Consider the following 24195-nt stretch of genomic DNA (forward strand, 5'->3'; position numbering starts at 1 on the left):
TGCTAAGCCACCTTCCCAGCCCCTGGGTTTTCTTTTTCAATCCAAGATTGCTTCCAGTTCGAAAACTCCCCATGATTCACTGAGGTTTTGCTTAAGAAAGGTGCTTGTTCAGGATCCATGGTGCAATTATTTAAGGAGTTGTGAAGCCTTGTATCTCCCCGGCATGTGATAGCTGGCTGGAGACACCACAGTGAAGGATTTGAATGCATCCTTAGATTATTGATGGTAAAGAGAGAGAGAGAGAGAGAGAGAGAGAGAGAGAGAGAGAGAGAGAGAGATGGAAGTATCTTCCTGATTTAGAAAACAAGCAATCCAATTTACCTTTGAACGTTCCATGCTTGGATTATCGCACCCCTGTCCGAGCCTCTGTGGCTTTTCAGTGAGGACTTTGTGAGTGGATTTTGGTGTAGCACGATGAGGGAGACCCTCAGGATACTCATGTCTCCCCAGCACCCAGCCACGGGGTCACATTGCAGCTGGGATTGTTTCCATCCAACTTGTTAGCAATTGACATTTGTCTTGGTATTCTTTCTTCTGAAAGATTGGGAGACATGCTCCTCAGGCAAAGACACCAGTGGTTCTCTGGACTGAAGCAACCAACAAATGACCAAAAGAGCCCAGGTAACTGTTTGAGCTTCTTCTGAAGGAGGAAAGAAAAGATAGATTTCCTTTGGCTCTATTGGAATCCATCCAAACACTTAATACTAGAGTCAAGCTGTAAAATAAATTCAATCTCAAGCACCTCCAAAGAATTGGGGACGTATATGGCAACAAGAGTAGAACCAACCAGAAGCTTTAGTGTGTGTGTATGTGTGTGTGTGTGTGTGTGTGTGTGTGTGTGTGATATAAAAATCTTCATTGGGGGAAGAGAATGGGGGGATCCATATTTCTTTAATTTATGAATACTCTCCCACCCAACAGAGCATGAAAGATTTCAAGTGTAACTTCTTTGACAGACAGAGGGTGGAAGATTTGAAATCTGTTCAAAAGCAGAGCTGTCAAAAGAGTCTTGTCACAGGTAAAATCAAGTGCTTAGCTATTAGAGACAAAAGCAGCCAACTTGACTGATTTCTCTGCCACATGTGCTGTGAATAGGAATGCAGGAATAGTTTCTCTTCCCCTCCCTCCCTCCCTCTCTCTCTCTCTCTCTCTCTCTCTCTCTCTCTCACACACACACACACACACACACACACCAGAAAGGATTGTTTTCATATGTATTTTAGCTACATTTTCTTAAAACAGCAACCTCCTTGAGAGCAACTACTAATGGAATTCTGAGCTCCAGCAATGGAGATTTACAGAATGTTGGCTGGCCAGCCATGGAGATTTTCACCCAAGAAAATGACCATATATATATATATATATATCACTTACTGAATAAGTTGACGTTCTATTCAATCTTCTAGCACTGCTTTTGAGTCCTTCTTTTGGGAGTTAGGTTTCTTAATTTTCATCTCTTATCTCTGCTTCCCAGGTCAAGTCATTTTGGTGAATAAACTGTTATTCTAACAAGTACTCTCAGGATTTCTGGAATAGTGATATATAACTTACATGTACACAAAGTGAATTTTACCTGCAACATAAATTATCCCCATCTACCCATGCTTCAACCTTCAACTTAAACAAAGCCCCAAATCAAGAAGTAAATAAACAAGTTTCTTGGTCACAGTTTAGCCTGCACTTGTTCCAATCAAAGGGGAAAAGTATCTATCATCTGATTTAATGCTTTCAAATCTACTTTGAAGCTGAGAATTTCTTGTCCCAAATGAACTCTTTTAGGTATGGTTATTTCTCAGAGCTAAACAAAGGTATTCACTTTAAAACTCTAGGATGGAGTGACCACAGAATTGGGTCCTACTGACTTGCCCTTGGCCTTTCTCAACTGCCTCCACACTGAGCTTAGAAAGAACCAGACTGGATTTTATCCATCTGATTCAAAGAATTGAGCCTTAACTATAGAGCCATAAAAGTTACTCTCATTCATGATAGTCAGCTATGTCTCTTTGTATATTCAGACACACACACAAATATATATATACACACACACACATACATGTATATGCATCTATGTGTTCTATGTTAGTGTGTTATGTGTATATGTACATATGTGAGGGAGGTGTTGTGTGTATATCTGTATATGTCATGTATACTTGTATGTGTGTGTTGTGTGTAATGTGTATCTGTGCACATATGTGTGTATGTATGTCCTAAATTTTATTAAAACATAATAAGCAACAATGAGATCCAAAATAAGATCCATGATGAATTATAAATTCTATACATATAGATCTGATGGGTTTTTTTTTTCCTGGAGAAATGAATAGATTCTTTTTCATAAACTCGGGCCTTAAATTCAGTCTTCGAATCTACACAGATTCAGGCAAATTACTCAGACATAAAAAACAAAAATCTGTGTCTTGTTCCCTAAAAATTGAGAATGAAATCCTCTCCTCCCTGTTAGTTTTAGGGTTCCAGAAGGCAGTATATGATCAGGCATTTGGTAGACATGCTCAAGGACTATAAGTTGAATGGATGAATAAAGCAGACATATGAATGAATGAATGAATGAATGAATGAATGAAACACAAATATGACTTCTATCCAAAAGCTTCATCTATAGATAGGAACTCATGCCAATAAAAGCCAGTTGAAGTCAGGGTCTCTGGAGTAGAAATCAACTGATTCCCAGAATGAGTGTCAATAAGTTTACAGCCCTCATGATTATAAGGAACGCCACTTCAGACCTAATTCTTACAGGTAAATTTGGATTTGGGGGAGCAAACATCTGTGCTGCCATCAAGGGCTCTAGTGTCCCAGTTCTAACCCGTAGATGCTCTAACATATGCAGTATTTTTGCATGCAAGTCCTCCTGGATACTCTGATGTCTCAGCAGAAGGCTTTCTAATCTGACTGGACTGTTCTCGGTGGGGTAAAGGATCCAGTATGTTATTGCCCAATCAGGCCAAGTAGCTCCAATCCACTACCACCCCCTGCTGCAATCCACATTATTACTCATTTTAGCAAAGGCTCATTACCCATGTCCTCTAGGCCATCTCACTATAGCTTAAACAATTGAAGGCTTTAATGGTCGGGGGGGCTGGGAGGGACAGGGGGAAGTAGGCTCTTAATTAGTGCTTTTCATATACTAACAATTCCTGGATCTGCATTGCAAAGTAGTATGGTTCATGTGTGGACTACAATGGCTCCAGGTGTGGATCAAGATAATGCTTTGTTGATTGTATAGTATTCTGAAACCAACAACAAAACACACAAAAGCCTTACAGGATGCACAATAAAGCAGGTGGCTAAAAATTGGAGGGAGAGCTTTGCAGTTATTCTAGTAGTCTAGAATGTCTTAAATGTAAAAGAAGCTAACTCAACAAGCACTGGTAGCTCCTGCCTATAATTCTTACTACTCAGGAAGTTAAGATCTGAGTTTGAAGCCCGCCCAGGAAGGAAAGTATGTTAGACTCCTATCTCCAATTAACCGGGACAAATGTGGAAGTGGACTTGTGGCTCAAGGAGTAGAGTGCCAGCTTTTAGTGAAAGTAGTTAAGGGGCAGTGCCCAAGCCCTGAAATCAAGTCACACACACACACACACACACACACACACACACACACACACACGAGTTAATGTATGTCTTGCTATAGATCAGAACCATTCTTGGAGAACTGTTTAATCCATTGTGGTAAAGGCCTTTTAGCACTTAGGTTTTGAAGCAGGAGGCACTGACATCCTTCTATGTGGAAACAGTGGATAAGACAAAGATAGTGACTTCTGTTCTCTTGGTTCAACCAAAATCTTGATATTAGCATATCTTTATGTTAATATATAAAGTTAGTATCTTAACTTTTGTAGTGAGACAGCACTTCATCGTGTGTGACTCTCTCATATATTACAGGACAGACAGAAGTCTGTCTTTTGTCCATCACAGGTCATATATTTTGCAAACGTTTCAAGAGCTAGGTGTGGGAAGAAATAGCAATACCTCCATCAGCTGCAAATCACTGGATGATGAATCTGAATGCCAGTAAATCAAGAGAACTCAATTTCTCAACTCAGTGTCTCAAAAACCAAGCTATCCCCTTTGTCCTCCCTTCCCATCTAAGTAGCATCTGAGGCAAGAACACAAAAAGAAACCAAAATATCCTCTACCTGCCTATACAAACATTAACAATCTGACACATGGGCTGAAAAATAAGATACGATCTGTTTTCCTAATTTGACAAACAAATTTTTGTAAAGGTTGAGGAGGAAAAATTAAAATCTCAGATCAAGATTCTTCTTTTAATCCCAAATATTGTTTCCTGGGGCAAAGTGGTTACTGTTATCGGTTGAGACTAATGCTGCTCGTCTCTTTTTTTATTCAGTCCCCTTCCTTAGAAACAAGAGTGTGCATGGAAATTAGCTCACATCTCAAACTGTTCGGTAACCCCAGCAGCCACCTCTTGACAACCTTTTTTTTTTGTTTGTTTGTTTTTGGCCAGTCCTGGGCCTTGGACTCAGGGCCTGAGCACTGTCCCTGGCTTCTTCCCGCTCAAGGCTAGCACTCTGCCACTTGAGCCACAGCGCCGCTTCTGGCCGTTTTCTGTATATGTGGTGCTGGGGAATCGAACCTAGGGCCTCGTGTATCCGAGGCAGGCACTCTTGCCACTAGGCTATATCCCCAGCCCCTCTTGACAACCTTTTTGAAGAAGACTGTGTCAGTCCCAGGGATTCCCAGGGGCCCTTGCTGGGAATGTGGACAAGGCAGGCAGGACAAGGCAGGGTGCACTCTGTACACCAGGATGTTGACTTTGTTTTTCAGATACCTGGTATCCTGGAGAATAGTGTGATACTCCTACACTCTAAGGCCCAGAGAAGGGAGGGTCCTCTTTCTTCCTGTGGGAACAGAACTACTGAAATGATTAAGCACCATCTCTAGAGCTCCCTTGGACTCCATGTGGAGCATTCATTCCTATACCTTCTTGGGGGCCATGCAGATGACATCAAAATCCTACCTGCTTGAGGAAAATGGAATGAATGTGTCGTTGTAAATATAATGGTCCAGCTAAGTCAAGAGTACTTGGAAGAGACCAGAAACCACAGGATGAGAAAGCATTTGAGATTGGTGTGAGGCAGACTAGCCTGACTGGGAAACTGTCTAGGCCAAAACTTAACAGTAAGTCAACGTGAAGGAGAGGAAAGGAGAAGACCAGGGAGTTTACTTTCAAAGCTGAAGATGATAGAGGCTGAGTTACCTGGCTTACTTTTAGGTTAAATTTGGAGTCATCTTCCCAAATCCATCAAAGCACTCAGAATCCCCTAACACCCTGTATAATTAGGGAGTGGCACAGCTAAGCTCCATAGACAAGCTAGACAATACAGAACCAAACTTCTAGAGATAAGCCACCATTTCCCACAATGGAGCATAGAAGCTCACATCAGGACAGTACAACACCTATCCAGTGAGATGTGGTGACACACCCTGGATTTTTCAGCCTTCATATATATGAATATATGAATATGCTGAACAAATGATAAAATCTCACTTCAGGTTGCCAGTGGCTCATATTTGTCATCCTAGCTACTCAGAAGGCTGGGATGTGAAGATCATGGCTCAAAATCAACCCAGGTAGAAACTCTTATTTCTAATTAAGAAGTAAAAAAGCTAGAAGTGGATGTATGGCTCCAGTAGTAGACCATAGTATGCTCTGGTACTAAAAGCAAAACAAAGCAAAACTATTTTAAATGTAAAAATTGAAAGCAAGAACAAATTTTATCTCAAATGGTAGATTCAAAAACAATCCAGAAGCTGATGATCATGAGAAATAAAATTGTTTCCACAATATATTGTAATGCAGTAAATTTGCAAGTATAATTTTAAAAATAGTAAAATAATAGGATTTTAAAAATTAGTTTACATCAGTTATACAGAAGCAGAGAGGAGATTTCATTGTTACCTTTCCACACACACATTTATAGTGTATTCCAATCATTCTCAAACCCTCTACCATTCTCTCTGACATTTCCAAAGGACTTCTACTGGTTTTATTGTTCCATTTTTATTATTTCAATAATCAATGTTGACCATATCCAGTGTCCTTTATCCTCCCTCCTTGTTAGTCCAATGCAATGAGAATATTTGATAAAATGTACATATGTGTGTCTGTTTGTCTGTATATGTATACATACACTATATTTATACATATACACATAAACGCACACACATATCCCCTAATTCAATTTCTATGTCAGCAATCTATAACTTTGCATAACTCTGCCCTCTATTTTGGTTTTGATCAAATGTTGATTAGGCGACATTGGACAAAGTAACATTTAGTGCATCTCTGCATGTAGTCTGAAGTCTGAGGAAAGCTGAAAAATCCAGTTTGGAAGACCTAATTCAGAGGGCTTCAAATACTTCAAAGATAAGATTATATTTAACTTGATTAACACAGGAAAAATAATTGATGGCACTTGTCACAATGAGCTAGAAGTTTTGCAATTTAAATAAAGATTTAACATGCACTTAAAATTAAACTAATTATAGATACTAGTCATATTATCATTTTCTCCTGCCTTGAGGTAACACCTTCAACTTTAACATTAACTGTTGTTTCTTTTGCTATCACTGTAGCAATGGAGCTTACACTTATGTAAGCTTTAAATCTTAGTTATTTAGCTACTGTACATCAATATCATTGAGAACTATAACCTCATTTAATCTTTAAAACTTTACAGTTTAGGAGCTTTATATTACTTCCTTTTTATATTGAAAGGGATAGATGCATGCAGTTGCGTACAAGTAGTAGCACAAAGGTTTGAATGCAGTGTCCATACTCTTCCTTCTAGAGAAAAGGAATAGTTTGTAGAATCCTTAATCAGATCATTTTATAGTCATAAATGATTGAACAGTGTGTGACAGAGGTTTTCCCGATGGTTTTTCATGTTATAGGAATCCTAAATTGAACTTCTAAAAATGATATATGAATAGGTACCCCCACAGAATTCTAAAGCAGTGACAATGTACTAATATTAACATAGAGTTGGACAAGTTTCTATATAATGTGCCAGTAACCATATAATGTCAAACGTCAAAAGCAAATTCTAACATAAACTGCAGAGAATGGTGTACTAAGGCAGGTTCATCAGTTATGATCAATGTGCTGCTTAAATGGAGGTACGTGTAGATATTGATTGAAGCTGTGCATGAGTGTGTGTGTGTGTGTGTGTGTGTGTGTGTGTGTGTGTGTGTGATGGATACAGAAACTCTCTGTGCCCTCGGTCTTCATTATGCTGTGTATCTAAAACTACTCTAAGAAACAGTTCCTATTAAAAAACAACAACAGCTTTTAGTGCCCTGGATATTGTATATATGTGTATTGGAACTAGGGAAGGGAAAGGGAATACCAAAATCAAAAGACAAAGGCTAAAAAAGACAAACCAATGCAACAGCAATACTTACAAAACTATATGGTGTAAACCAACTGTACAACTCATGGGTGAGAGAATGAAATGGGGAGGGGGGAAATGCGGGAAGAGGTAACAAGTTGGATAGGAAATGTACTCACTGCCTTACATATGAAACTGTAACCACTCTGTACATCATTTTGACAATAAAGAAATGAAAAAACATACACAGACATGTAATATTCTTTTAGCTTCTACTTCACTGGAGTTTCTGCTTTTGCCACACACAAGAAAAAGCCTAGAAAACGCCATTCCTATTGAAGATTTGATCAATTGAACTTGATCAAAGAGAAACTATTACTGACCTTAAGTTATTACAGTCACACTTCTGTTAGTTATGTATCGATGTTTTTTATTTATCTTTTTACCACACACATTATAAATTATGTTTAGCTCTAGAGCATCACATTAATGACCCCCCTCACAAATGTTATCTATCCAAGAAGATAGTTGGTTTATCAATATGAAGATAATTGGTCATTATCACCTGGCCGTTGTCAATGCAGTCATGTAATAAAATTGGAAAAGCTAAGTCCATGTGATGTAGGGTTTTCATCTTTGAGGAGCTCTAAATAGGCTGGGCTTAACTACCAATGTGATAAAAAAGATCAAAGAAACTAAGATTTGCTTGCTTACATGATCATAGGTTTCACATGCCCTGCACAGTTGTCAGAAAATTCAGACGGTGGCCACACTGTTTACATGCCTTCTTCTTTCTTTACATGGTCCTTCTCCACAGCTTAGACAGATTCTCTGCTTACTTCTTAGGCCACAAGTAGGCCTTTCATTCCTGGAGATCTAGAAAACCATTTTAAACTTGGCCACCTGATTTGCAGTTCGTATTTTACCTCATTACACAATGGATTGCAACTATGTCACACGGTCAGTCCATCCAATGCTAATCATAAGCACAGCCAGGAGGGAAGGAGGGAGGGATGGCCTTAACATTCCAGATCCCAGATAGAAAAGCTCAGCATGAACTTTCCATGGAATTTCTTTTTTGTAGCTCCCAACCAATGAAATGCAAATATACATAGCAAAAATAAGGACCAGACAAGTGTACAAGCAACAGTAATGACATACTCCTCCATTATATACACTGAACAAAGCAGCAACCTCCTGAACAAATCTACTAAAACTACTCCTCAGCCTTCATTACTTAAAATAATATATATATACATACATATATATATATATATATTCCTTTCTAGTATAGTTGTAAAATGTGCATGAACTCAATGCCAGTCTTGACAGGGAAATTTAGTTTTCGGTTGCTCAATTTATGCCTTTGAGAGGAAGCAATTCCCCTGAAGATTAAACTTTCATTAAGTTCTTTCATTTATTTCCTGCCTCTGCACCCATCATATCATGAGTTCCATAACTGATGTCTTACTGTGGTCATAAAATGCTTGCACTTGAACTTTAGGGACCTGTCAAACACCTCTCCCTCTCCCCTTTACCCCCCAATAAAAAACCTTTTAGAGAATGGTACTTAAAATTGACAGTCCCAGTGGTCGCCCTCCCCAGCCTATGTCAAGGAGAATGTGCCTCGAAGAGATGGAAAAGGTAATGTGCACTTTAGACAATCACATTGTGAAGCCGATATTCCACACTCCTCTGCCCTCTACCCCCCTATTGTTTTGACTAGACAGCGGATCATACTGAATAGATTAACCAGTCATTGACTTGGGACACCTACTGCTTGGAATGCCACTGCACTTGGAGTGAGAGGGGATAAAAATGCCTCCCCTTCCACCCCAGAGCCCCTTCTCTGCAGCCATATTTCTGCCACACAAATACTCGGCTGTCAGTTTCAGCAAAGCAGTCCTGGATAGCCACAGTAGTTTGTTGTCAGAATGAAAAATGGCTTCGTGCAAAAGGTCTTAAAGCTGGGATGCTAACAATGCAGGAGTCTTGAGTTAGGCATTTGACAGAGAACTTTGGTCTTGCCGTTAAATACCACTTAATACTGTCCTGCCTCATAATCCCTGCTGTTTAACAACTGGAGAATCAGGGCTCAGTCATGGCAAAATGCCTTTCCAACAGTGAGAGAAAATGGCCAGATGTCATATATTTGCTTGGGAGAAAAAGAAAACACACTTCTTTGCATCCAGTGAAAATAAGAAAAAAATATATATATGTATATATATATGCACACACATATGTATATATGTATCTGTGTGTGTGTGTGTGTGTGTGTGTGTGTGTGTGTGTACAATTGCAAATGCCCTAAAGCTTTGATTCATCATGATAGTTCATTCACAGCCAAGGGAAAGAAATGAAATTCTAGCTGAGGTTAGCTGTCGGTAAAGAGCAAAGGATCTCAATATAGACATTACTTATCCATGCAGTGCTGTGTTATTCCTCAAAGTTGGCAGGTGCGGAGGAGGAGAAAAAGCCAAAGTAATCCTCCATAACCATTTTCACTCATGGTGTCATCTTGGACTGAGAATGTGAGGGGTGGTTTGCATTTTGTATGTGGGTCTTCTCGTACAAAGACATTGTTAACTATGACAAATACTATCAAGGGCTTTACTTAATGGTGCAAATATTGTTGTTTTCCCGAATGATACTCAATTATTTTAGTTAATAGAGCCACAGATGATGGACTTCATGATCTCCTAGGTTGATTGAGGGTGACCGTGGTAGACCAGTTGCCTAGTATGACAAGGTCTTGGGTTAGGTCCTCCAATAATATAAAGGGGGGAAAAATAGAAGATGATATTCAAATATGTTGAACTCTCTCCCCTTTTCTCTACATTTCCTTGTACTTTCTTAGAGAAGGTGCTGAAATTATACTTTTATATACATACAAGTGTGTTGTGGGAAGCTGTAGGAAGAAACATTTGAATAATCAAGCCAAACATAGAGAGGAAGAAAACATTATTTGTTTAAATTCTTACTTTAATTCAGTTAAAGTAAAAGCTTACTATAATGTCTTCACTATAATGGACTAAAATAAAATGAAGCTTTATTGAAATGAAATACTCATGTTTGTTTGTTTGGCTTTTTTTCTTTTTAGTTTTTGGAAGTCTGGGAGAATATTGAAGACTGAACCCAGGGATTTATGCAGAATAGACAAGAGCTCTATCACTCTACCAAGCTCCAGATCTTTTTATTTGGGTGGGGGGCAGATCCTGGGGCTTGAACACAGCCCTTGGGCACTGTCCCTGAGCCTCTTTGTTCTACCATTGTTCTACCACTTGAGCCACAGTGCCACTCAAATATTTTTCTGAGTACTTTATTGGAGATAAAAGTCTCACAGAAATTTATGCCAGGGCTGGCTTTAAATCACAGTCCTCAGCTCTCAGCCTCCTGTGTGGTCAGGATTACAGGTATAAGCCACCAATGCCCAGCTTTTGATTTTGCTATTATTATTTTTTGAGATAGGGTCTGCCTAACTTTCTCCAGGCTACCCTGGAACTGCCAATTCACTTATTTTTATGTCCCTAGAAACTGGAATTACAGGCAGGTAACAGCAAACCGAGCTCATTCATTGAAAATTTCTGAGTTACTGAGAATTTTCAGATGAGTTAATTAGTTTTTCCAGAGCTAATTCTATCCTCAACAGAGAGAAAATGTGATTCTCTTACTGCAGAACTGATTATAATCTGTAAGTTGTATGCCATTTCTTAACATATTAAAACACCAAGTAGATGTATGGAGATTAGAAGCATAAATTACCGAATGTATAGTGATATAGAATGGCTTTATTATTGGCTTATATATTCTACCCACTTTTGGATCATCTTTCATTTTTATTCTCTAGTTTTAAGATTGATATCTCCCATTTATTTCCTGTAAAAAAAATCTTTTAAGTCATTCAAGAGCAATTAAGTCACAACAGGAGAATGTGACATCAATGGATGATATTAAATTAGCCATAGCATCTCAAGTTTAGGAATGGGAGATGTCTAGGATATGTGTCTAAACTTGGATCTAATTCAGTGACCACCTATGAAAAAGTTGGTATGACATAGACATTTTGCAGGCCACCTCCTTTTATTCACGTTACCACACCTCAAATCTAAACCACCTGAAGAAAACAGCAAAAACACAACAGAACCATATTGAAGCTCATACTTGTTTTCCTTGACACGTCTTCTAATGAATTCCTAAAATAGTTTACTCATACCTCCTCTTAAGGCTTTGTCATTTTTATCGTTTTAAAAAACGGGCCTTGCCTTCCATCATTTGCTAAAGTTGTTCAGAGTTAGAACTGATATTCGATGAATCTTTTTATCTTTAAGTAGTTGTACCAAGGGATTCCAATTCACGATGTCAATTTATGAGTAAAATGCACACCGATCCATGTCACCCCTTCCATCATTCTCCCACTCTCCATCAACTCCAACCTCAGGCATCCCCTCAAGTTGCCTGATTCCATTTTCACATACATGTATTGACTGTTACCACTAATTTGCCTGCCATTTCTCCCTCCAATCATCTAACAGCCTCCCCTGAGTCCTACTTCATATGAAAACATGTATCTCAGCTTCCTATGATTTTATTAAGCCATAATTTAGCTGTTCAAAGGGATCATCACCTGCATTTACAATACTTCAGTCAATTTGCTTGTGTGTATGTGTGTGTATATATATATATGAATATGGCCTTGTATGTGTTTTAAATTTAAATCTGCATTCTACATATGAGAAAACATACTCAACTAACGTTTTTGTCCACAAATGCTAGCTATGTTAGTAACTTGGTTTCTGTGGGGCACACCTGGAAGTTAACTAGCTGGCCCAGCCTGTTACTCAGTCGTGGGGCCACGTGTGGCTAAGATGGCAGCACCTAACAACAACACGCAGCTGCTACAAGTGTCTTTGGTGATAACCCGGAGGCGGTTCTGTGGGCGGTGACGCCCCGGCTCTTCCGCCCTTGATGGACAGGTCATGCCTCCCCTTCCTGCTGATCTTAGACCTGATTGGCTCCTGTGCCTTATATTAGTGGCGCGTACTTCCCCATCTGTCCCTAGGGTCGTGGGGGGGGGGGGTTCAGCAATATTCAAAACGAGAATCTCCTAAAACAGGTTAATATTTGTTGTTCAAAACATAATTTTATTTATATACACAAACAAAATTTACTCTTAAAGTTAATTTCTATTAACTTTTCACTTAATAGCATATTTACAATACCAAAATTAGACTTTGACAGAATATATTTTTCACTTGTTGTTTGAGAATAGCATTTTCCTATAAAGCCTTTAAACAACATTTTTGTAAGAAAAAGAACCTGAGTCAATGACTATATTGTTTTCCAAAGATGTGATTTCCACATACTCTAAGTATTGGTGACTCTGTGTGCATGGATGAATGATACTGTTATGAGCAGTTATGTCCCAAGACATTCATCCTATTTGGATTACAAAAAGATAATGGCTTCTGTCCAGTATGTCCATCTGTGGTCATCATTTCTTCCTCTCTCTCCTTCCCTTAATTTACTTTTTACCATTCTTTTTTTTTTTAACTGATGTTTTTCTCAATAAAACAGTCTTAGTAGCCAGACATGTTCCTGTGATTCTCTTCTCAGGTTGTATTAATTTCCTGGGGTCATTGGGCTTTTAAAATGCTATAAGAGATCTCACTGTTAAAAGAAGAAGAAGAAAAATAGAAATGCAAAAATATGGGGATTTCTTCAAGCATGTTTTGTGGAATCTTTTTGAATAAAAATGGCATCCATTTATTCTGTGATGTAGAACAGACATACAACCAACTACAGTTTGTTCACAAACTATGTGCATGCCTTTTACAATTTATAATTACTCACTAGCTGTTCATTTAATTAATAATGAAAATCAGTCAAGGACAACTTATCAGTTATGATCGAAATGCTCTGCTTACAGAGCAGTATGGAAGAGTGAGAATTCTTTTGATAAGAAATGTACCCTTCGACTCCATATTTTCAGGCAAAAAAAATGAGATTCACAGACATCAAATCATTTCTATGCTTGAAAAGTTGGTATAACTATCTTCCCTACCAAGGTTTGCCTATCTCGTAGGCTGCTATATTGTTCCAAATAAATGTGCTTAGTAAACTGATGCCATAACAAGTAAAACGTAGCTGCTGACTTAAAATTCAGGTCACTAGTCACCATGCAAGAGAAACACTGTCTGGATTTCAGCCCTTGAGATGGCTAATGAGGCTGATGACCCAGCTTAATTATCCTAATTATATACAAACATTGTCTTGTTTTGTTTTGTAATTCGTGATTGGTTCTCTTGCATCTTGGTTCTGCAGACCATGCGTATGAGGAGGAAGTTTAGGCCTGTGCATTCTGTCTGCATACCTGAGTCACACCGTTGAGTCAGCATTCTGGCCCCAGGTCCTGTGTATGTACACTCCCCAGACTCCTGGACTGCTGTGTATGTACACTCCCCAGACTCCTGAACTGCTGTCTTCTTGCTTATGTTTATGCCATATGCATTTGCTATCTGGAAGGATCAGCAGACGGAAACCCCATGACTTGCTAATTAGATTTCACAAAGATAGTGTCAAATTAAAACCCAGCCTTCTAAATTCACATACATATCGAGAGCTGCATCAGTCAAAAGTTTGGGCTCATCTTCCAACTACTCTCTTATCTGGGCTGAAGAGACCTGCCTGAAGCTCACTTATTATACTTGAATAAATACCAGTGGTGCTGAGCTTAGGGTGTTTTCTTGGCACTGGTGCTCCATCCTTCCAGAAAATTTAATCCTCTGCTGAGGCAGGATGAAGGAGATAATGCATCCACTGCACAACACAGCATCTCCATGACAATCCAATAGGTACTTTCCCTGTCTGAGATCAGCTTAGACCCAACTCCCACCTTTGCAGCACAATCTTAGGCCAGTGACTTTGACCCTCTAGGCCACAGTATTCTAGTATACACAAAATATCATGGGTCTCCTAAGGTTACCGTTCAGGGAACACAGCAAAGCACTAGGCATAGGCTTCTATTTCAGTAAGTTTTGAGCAACTGAAATTCTCATTCAGCTTGCAGAAGAAATGAAAAGGAAACATGGTCAACTCTTTGCAAGCCCTGTCTACATCAATGACAAGCCTGGAAACATGGATAGAAAGCAGTGTTGAAGCTGATCAGTTTGTTCCGGAATTCTGGAGCATGCTCACTGAGACTCAGCCAGAAAGTAAACTAGGGAGGTGGCCGAGAATGCTCAGTCTCTGTTGTGATGTGGATCCTAGATGAAAGAGAGACTACAGGTAGGATGCTGTAGTTGAAAGCATGAGGCTTTTATCTTCAAGCTTCATGTATCTGCTCTGACTCAATATTACTATTCCATTACTATTCCCTGAGACCGCAGTTTATTTCTTACAAAATTATTTCTATTAATGTATTGATGTTCACTTATTTATTGTATTTCCTTATCTTCTAATAGTTAATGGAGAAGTTTCAATTCAATAGTGTCAGTTTCTGATTACAATGTATCTGGAGCATTGTCACCCTTTCCGTCATTCTCATCTTCCCCACCCCCACCCTTTTCCTTCTTTTTACATATGTATATTTTTATACATGGATATTAAGGAAAACTGTTGTAAAGTATCTCCTTTCCCAGTTTATTATTTCATTCATATGAATAATAATAATAATAAATAATAAACCCAGTTTATTATTTCATTTGAATGAAATAATGTTTAAATCTTAGCTCCTACCAACTAGTGAGCAATAACATTAATTCTTCTTCTCTTATTTTCCCTACTTCCCACATTCTAGTCTTTAATGATACAGATGACAGTATAAAAAAAAGCCACAGTAAAGTGGGAGAGACCACAAAAAAAAATAATGTAACCAATAGAAAACATATAAGGGAAATTAAGTTTATCGTGCAAACTTTTCTAGGCCTAAGAATAGTACAATACAAAATATTAACTGTGTTCTGAAGACATCTATTGCATTCTGAGTCTATCATTAGGGGACATGTACCATATTTCCCAACAATGCTTCCTTTGTGGCTTCCATAAAAGGCAGCAGGCTATTCTGGGACCTGATGACAGCTGCTTCGTTCTTCAGTGTAAGTATCCTTTCATGGGGTGATGCCTCAACGGCTCCGTCATTTTGTAAGATGATCATTTTGTGCCCTCACAAGTCACTGAAGATGTCACAAAGACTGTGCTTCAAAGAAACACTGAGGATATCTTAAGGGGTACCCTATGTTAGAGCTTCTAGCTCTTTATATCTGGATCACCTTTGGCAAGACAGCACAGGCACCCATATATTTAGACCCAGAGTCCAAGCATGGTTCCATTCTCATCTCATGGAACAATTAAGGTATCTGTATCCACCAAACCATGCAGAGAACTATATCTAAACACAGTGGCTTCACCAGGCATCTGCTGGATGGAGAAACATGGGACCAGTCAGCTCTGATTCATCACCCTTTCCACAGCATACCATCGCTCACCTTTTCCAGAGACAAGTCTCAGTCTCTGGTGATGCCCTACGGTAAGAATGACAGCCCACATTTTACAAGTGGTAAAAATGTGTACATTAGAAAACTCAAGTCTCCACATAATTTTCAAAAATCACAAAACTTACAAGGTCATATGCATATGTACACAAACATATTACCTCAAGTGTGGTATATGCAGAGGAGGATGCCAATGATATAACTCCCTTCAACAACTTTCAGTTTAACAAAATGAATACCAGGAGACTGGAGATTGTTTGTAGTAGGTTAAGACCACAGGGAAGCAGGAGACAAATGGAGAGAGGAAGTGTGGATGAATGCAGTCATACTATTCAATGTATATATGTGAAAATGGAGCTAATAAAACTGAACAGAGGAGTGGGGTTGAGAGAGATGGGTCACAATTCTGAAAGGGGTGACAATTGATCAAGATGAATGGGTTAAATTGAAAACCCTCTGAGCAATTCCCTAAAGATAATAGAAAAAATAAATCAGAAAGCAAAAAAGGGGAATGCGCTGTTATCTGGCATTATATTTTGCTCTATATCAATTGAGATGAGGGGGATAAGAATTTAGTTCAACACTCTGCTCTGTCAAGTCACTGTACAACCCTTAAAACCTTGCAAAGCTGGCAGTAGTATCTTCATTCTATAGTACAGAAATTGTAATACTTAGCTTAAAGAAGATGGAACAAATTACATAGGCAGGTTATGATTGCAGCTGATAAACAGGCCTGTGAACTATACCATTTAACTCTGCATTTTTTTATTTTAACATCTACTAAAGAATTTTTATTGTGAAGGTGATAGGCAGAGGGGTTACAGTTACATAAAATTCAGGTAATGGGTACATTTCCTTGTGCACAATGTCACCTCTTCCCTCCTTTCTTCTTGACCCCTCAGACCCCTAAGTTGTAGTTCATTTTCAACATAGTGTCTAGTATCTCTGCTGAGTTAGGTCACCCTTTGTCCCACAGTTTCTGTGCTCCCCAAATCAGATGAACTCACATACAAGACAAAAGGTACAGAAATAAAAAACAGCAGGCAAAGGGGCAAAACAGAAGGAAAAAACTCTAAAAACTAAAACAAGAAAAAAACACCCCAATTATTTCCACTTCTTGGAGTTCATAATTTTGTATGATCATGTGGACATAGTTACTGAGTCCTTGTGAACCTCTCCTAAGAATTGGTCTCACTGTGAAAGTTTAGAGTCCTGTTTAATTTAGCATGTCCAAGTGTATTTTTTTTGCCAGTCCTGGTGCTTGAATTCAGGGCCTGAGCACTGTTCCTGAGCCTCTCTGTGCTCAAAGCTAGCACACCACTTGAACCACAGTGCTACTTCTGGCTTTTTCTGTTTATGTAGTACTGAGGAATCAAACCCAGGGCTTCATGTATGCTAGGCAAACACTCTACCACTAAGCCACGGTTCTAACCCCAAGTGTAATTTTTTGACTCTGTATTTGTAAAGCAACTAGCCAATATATAATTGGTATTATAGTGCCTCTCTTGGTGTTAAGTTTCATTACAATAAACCCAGGGTTTCACTAAGGCATTTTTTTCCCATGAGAACCTTTTAATTAATTTATTAATTGCAAATGAAGCTACAGGTGTCTGAGTAGGTTGATGGTGGTGGTAGTGGTGGTGGTGTGTGAACTAGTGTGTGTACATGAGCATATGCGTGTTTTAATTGCTTCTATATCCAACTCTCTGGCCCAACCTGCCCAGGCTGGTTGGCAGCTCCCAGCAACTGATTCCCAGACAGCTCTGTGTGGGTGACTTATCACATGATGGGATGATTTTGTCAGGCCCACATAGCTATGCAGGAAAATAACACAGTTATAATCAGCTTATGGAGTCTTGGTAACTAGACCCTGTTTCTTGAGTAAAGCCGATGTAGTTTCCTTAGACACTAAAGTGTTTCTTCTATATTCAAACATTTAGATTTTTTTCCTTTATTGTCAAAGTGAAGTACAGAGGGGTTACAGTTTCATACATAAGGCAGTGAGTACATTTCTTATGCAACTTGACACCTCCTCCCTCATTTTCCCCCGCCTCCCCCCACCCCCTTTTCCTCTCCACCCCATGAGTTGTACAGTTGACTGTAACTGAGTTTTAGTACACTGGACATTGTATATACATGTATTGGAACTAGGGGTGGGAAAGGGAATATCAAAATCAAGAGACAAAAGATAAAAAGACAAACCAATGCAACATTAATACTTACAAAACCATTTAGAGCTTTTTAAAATTTCCTGAGATTAATTTGTCTCCCAAACTACTGTGAGCATGCTGAGAATATTTTTCAGTCATATTATAAAACCTAAAGGCAATGACTAAAAAAAAGTGGTCCTTGATCTCTCCAGGTAAAACCCTTGCAGCTGGCTCTGAGGTTTCAACAGAGTACTTCTTGTATCTCATGGGCAAAGATTTGCTTATAGATATTTCTTAGGAGAAGATTGATGTGATAGAAAGAGCAAATGGGGTTATACTGAGCTGAGCTTCAAGGTCTCCACTTAAATAGACATTGAGATTTCACCTAAACAATTGGGGGTCCTGCTTTGATCATTAAAAAAAACTAGCCACTTTCCAAGAAGAATGTAAAAATGAGCTACTTGGAACACATTGGCAATCAGTGACTGCCCATTGCTTTGTAAAGCCATCATTCTTATTCCTTAAAATCTCTGCTAGTTGTTTTCACTCTTAGCTCCATGATTGGTATTCAACAACAAAATACTTATTAGTTTCCACTTACAAATTGAATACCCCAACACTAACAGTTAAGAGAAAACAGCTTTCTGCTGGCTTTGCCTCTATGCCAACTTATAAATAGGACTTGCTTACTTGCTTAGCTGTGTATTTGTTCTTCCTTACTGTTAGTTAAAGCAAAGTTCTCTCTAAGACAGGACCTGTGTATTAAATACTTGTATTCCTCTACATTGTCATTGTATTTTGGCCTATTTTGTTTTACTTGTTTCTATGTACTTATACAAATGGGTTACGTATGAATCAGATTATAAGCATAATGGCTCTTGGTTAATGTCACCAATTTTTGCAATTGTATTTTGAACTATCAAAGTGTTATTAGAGTTTTTTTGCAGATCTGCTGATATACTTTTGGGTCAGAACAAAAATTTACGGAGTAGAAGCTCTCAATTTAATTACAAGTCTACAAATTACCTTAATAGGATGATACAATACCATAATGTACCAATCCCCTACAGTTTAATCTTTTAGTGAATAGTACAATTTGTAAGCATTAAAATAAGTATATAATTATTGACAATAAATAAATATAAAACAATGAAAATCATGGATGATATTTTTAGACCTGATCTTGTAGGAATGAAGTCCAAAGTTGTATATTTTCATGCGTTTTCTTGCCCAAAAGCAATTGCTAATTAAGATAAGCAGGAGATTTCTGATGTTTATTGCAACTTTATTGCATTAGAAGAATTTCTTAAAGGCATGTATGTGTGTGAGAGAGAGTAAAAAAGAACAAGAGAGAGATAAAAGTTAATTAATAGAATTTGGTCTTCCTCCAAAATATACTGTGTGAGTTTGAGGTATTTGCTATTGGGTAATTCCATCTGATTGGTATGTGAAAAACATCTGTCATGATGGGTCTTGCTATAAAATCTAACTCACTGGGAAGGCATGACAGCATCTTCCACAGCATCATTATGACCTTTACAAACGTGCCACTTCCTGCATGACACCATTAAGGGCCTGGACTCTGATTGGGCAATGTTTTCCTTATTGATTATAATGGGTTTCACCTTGTGGGGTTGGCTTGGAAAGTTGAATGGCAAGTGAAGTCATTAGTTCCCTGTGGAGTTGATTTATATCTCCATTGGGAGTTTGTTTTCCTACCAGGTTTTCAGAAATGCAGTTGGACCTAGAATACCCTTTCTGCTACTGTTTAAAATCTATTAGTGCCCATTTACTACACAGCCTGGAAGTAATTGAACTAAAATTTCCCAACCAGTCTCAGAATTAAAATAGCTATTATTTTAAAGCTAGGGACAGGAATTCCAAAAGGGTATCCCATTAAATAGTAATGGGATGTTCCTCCAGAGGGGTTGATTTTTACGTAAAGCAATACATAGTGTCATATGAGGAGTAGATACTAGGAAGTGTCAGAGGGAAAGACCATCCTCAGTCAGATCTCCTCTTCATGATGTAAGTTAAGGAGAATTACTTGTTGGTGAAATTCCTACACCACTACAGCTTACACTTGAGTTTTAACACATGATTTCTGAAGAGGGGAAAAACCATCTAGCTCTGAAGAGGACTGAAGAGAAAGGGTAGGAATGCTTGGATTGTACTTATACTTCCCTGTGCTGGCAATGGGACTCAGGGATGTCTCATGATAGACAGTGCTCTGATGAAAGAAAGAGAGGATGCCTGGGAATGCCAGGCACAGATTCTATTTTCTGTTCTTATCCAGGCCATAGGAAGTTATTCATTGATGCTACACTGTCATGGCAGTCTTTGATTCCATTATTATGTCTTTCTTTCTGACTCTGATTTCTCTTACAACTCTCATATAAGGAGCTTTGTGGTTATGTTGGGCCTACCCAGATTATCCAACAGTATCCCTCTATCCTCGATGTCCTTAAACAATTACATTTAACTTTTGTCACTTTTAGATCCACTGGTTTGGAGTATCAGAATGTGACCTTTCTTTTTTTTTTTTTTTTTTGTCAGTTGTGAAGCTAGAACTCAGGGCCTGGGCGCTGTCCCTGAACTATTTTGTTCAAGCTAGTGCTCTACCACTTTGCACTACAGCTTCACTTCCAGTTTTTGAGTAGTTAATTGGAGATGAGAGTCTCACGGGGACTTATATGCCCGAGCTGGATCTCACTTTCATGGGTAGCTAGGATTACAGGCATGAGCCATTTTTCCTAGCAAACATGAAAATCTTTGAGCGATCATTTTTCTATCATTATCCAAAGGGCAAAGGACTTAGGATATTGTTCAACTTGATACTCTGCATGATAAGTGACAAGTCCTTAAACTGTACATACACATTTTTTTATATACTGACCTGTCTGTGTGATACGTTCAATAAAACTAGAATCTACTGGCAATGTAAGTATTTCAAGTTTAGCTTCTGTTTTTGGTAAATGTTCACTAAGAGAATCCTTAGTCTATGAGTCCACAGCTGTGTGAAGAATGACAGAGTTTATTTGATACTTTCTGCTCCAACATATCCATCTGATTTTGTTTTGTTTATGGACTAATTTCTTTGGGAATTGAGTACATAGGTGGAGTCCATTTCTAAGTCATCCTTTGGTAAGTATTAAGTTGATGCTATGGACAAGTTTTTTCCAAAAGTCATTTAGAACATATCATTAAAATGATAATGTGTATATATACAACATTTTCTTGATCCATTAGTCTACTGAAGGGCATCTGGGTTGATTCTATTTCTTAGTTATGGGAAACAATACTGCAATGAAAATGGTTTGTGCTGGTCACTTCCATCCGAAAGAATGGTCTCGCCATCAACAGGAAATGGAAAGACTTGGAAAAAATTACATTAAGCAAAGTAAGTCAAACCCAAAGAATGATAGGTTGCATGGTTTCCCTCATTTGCAATAATCAGAATGTGCCTATAAACCCACAAGTAAACCCAATGGACAGTAAATGACAAAAAATTACACTTGGACATGATTAATTTCAAAGGTCTCATGCACACAGTGAGAACAAAGGAGGATATTCTTAGGAGAGGATCACAAGGGCTCAATAGCTATGTACGCATGATCATATAAAATGATGCTTATCAAAATGAGCTCCAAGAAAAGAAAACAAGGTCTTTTTGTTACACTGTTTGCAGTTCTTTTTCTTTTTTCCTTTCTTTTCTTCTGTTTCATTCCTTTTGTTGCTGTTTCTAATTTCTGTACCCTTTTCTTCTAGGTAAGTCTATCTGATTTGGAGAGGGGAAGGAGAAGCACAACAACAGTGGGACAAATGGCGAACTAATTGAACAGTGATGCTCACTAGACTTGAGTTTGGAAATGAACTACTCAATTTGGCAAGTGGGAGTAGGTTCAGGAGGGAAAAACTGGGAGCAAATAAAGGAGGGGGTGGCACTGTTCAAAAAGAAACATGCTCAATACCTGAATTATGTAATTGTAACTCCCCTCCCCCATCCATCACCTTTAAAATAAAAACAATGTAATGTGGGTTGGATTTCAGTTTGTCTTGGAGGAGATTTATTTGGGTTCATTTGAAGAAATTCAAACCCAAGATGACTCTATAGTCATCCTTCCCATTTCTCTCCCCAGACATTTTTTTTAAAGAGCCAAGTGTGTAGGTCTAGGGAACATTTTCTTATAGGACAGGACATTCTCACTCTAGTGAGATCACAGCATCTACTTAGCCTTTCTCTTGAAATCTTTAGGTACCATATTTTTTCCTTTTCAGCTAATCTAAGCCAGTCACTTTTTGAGGGTGGTTAGAAAACATTCATGTTCAAAAACTTTAGAAATCTTTTGAGGCAGCAGTTTAAAACCAACAGAATTTTTAGCATCAGAGTCTACTTTTCAAACAAGTTGGCAGCAGGCAATCTTTATCAAAATCAATATTTGGAGTAAATTTTTACTCAACCATAAATCTATGATGGAAGGCACACATTACACTGCATCTGGGAAATTAGTGATGCAACACACAGTGTTTTAAATGATGGAGACCAAACTTTGCAGGACATTAAATCAATATTTGAGTGAATTAAAATTCCTTGCAGTGTTTGTTTTTGATTTATTACCCTGAGAAGGTAGTCTAAAATTTAAGAAATTTAAAAAGAATTTAAAATGCATCTTAGATATTTTCAAAACAGAATAACCAACATTTAAAATTGCTAAACAAGTTGAAAGTTACTGTCAATGTCTGTCAAAAATGAGAGATGAGTGGCAAGGAAATACTGGCAAATCATCAAGCTTGGTAGCTGCTCAAATGTGTACTGAGAGGACAATCCTCACCTGGCCCTCATAATATTTTTTTTTTACTTTTTTTACTTTTTTATTTTTTGCCATCCCCGGAGCTTGCCTCAGGGCCTGAGCACTGTCCCTGGCTTCTTTTTGCTCAAGGCTAACACTCTGCCACTTGAGCAATAGCGCCACTTCTGGCCATTTTCTATATATGTGGTGCTGGGGAATCGAACCCAGGGCTTCATGTATACAAGGCAAGCATTCTTGCCACTAGGCCATATTCCCAGCCCTGGCCCTCATAATTCAAACTTGTATTCGTAACTTCTCAGGAGGCAAAGACTGGAAGGATGGTGTCTCAAGGTCAACTTGGACAACAAAAGTGGCTCAAGGTCACCTTGGACAACAGAAAAAGCTATGTACAGTAGTGCATGGCTCTTTTCCTAGCTATACAGGAAGTAATTTAAGAGAAAATGGTCCAGGCTGACCTGGACATCAGTGTGATGCCTTGTCAATACTTTATAGATATGAAAAATCTGATTGTAAAAGAGGAATCAACATGTCTGTCCACTGCAACTGAAAGTACTGCTTCTCCTTAGAGGAAGCTATTACCTGATGCGATCCACCTTCCCATTAATGTTCTTTTATCAAGGAATGTGGTTTCTAATGGGTGGGTCCAGGACTGAACCAAATCCCATGGAATGTGCTCTAGGATGTATCTTAAATTAAAATATCAAAATTTCTCCAACTCAGAAGATACAGTAATTAGTGCCTTGAGCTTACAAAAGCTGAGTTAAATTTTGGAAAAAAAAAATTAGAATGTATTGATGTTAGGTTGTTGGTAGCTTGTAAGTGTCTACAGAAGAACATCCACAAATTTATACTATCATTTAAAACAGTTGTCTTTTAACTACTGGCAAATATAAGAGGTCATTAAAACATTTCCATCAGGGCCTGGGGATATGACCTAGTGGCAAGAGTGCTTGCCTCGTATACATGAGGCCCTAGGTTCGATTCCCCAGCACCACATATACAGAAAATGGCCAGAAGGGGTGCTGTGGCTCAAGTGGCAGAGTGCTAGCCTTGAGCAAGAAGAAGCCAGGGACAGTGCTCAGGCCCTGAGTCCAAGCCCCAGGACTGACCAAAAACAAACAAACAAAAAAAAAATTCCATCAACCCCCTCCCCCAAATCCACCTGTGTAAAACCTAAAAAATTTGGTCTTTCATGTAAATCATTACCACATGAAAGAAAATAAAAAGAATTGTGAAATACTTAAAATTGTGCCATTAAAGTACTACAAGTCAAACCCAATAGGGTTGGTGTGGGGGACTCTAGGGTCAAGATAATCATAGTAGAAACAAGCATGCTTCCTTATTTCTTGAAAATAACCAGAAAACAATA

This window comes from Perognathus longimembris, chromosome 17, assembly GCF_023159225.1.
Source record: "Perognathus longimembris pacificus isolate PPM17 chromosome 17, ASM2315922v1, whole genome shotgun sequence".
NCBI classification, from domain to species: Eukaryota; Metazoa; Chordata; class Mammalia; order Rodentia; family Heteromyidae; genus Perognathus; species Perognathus longimembris.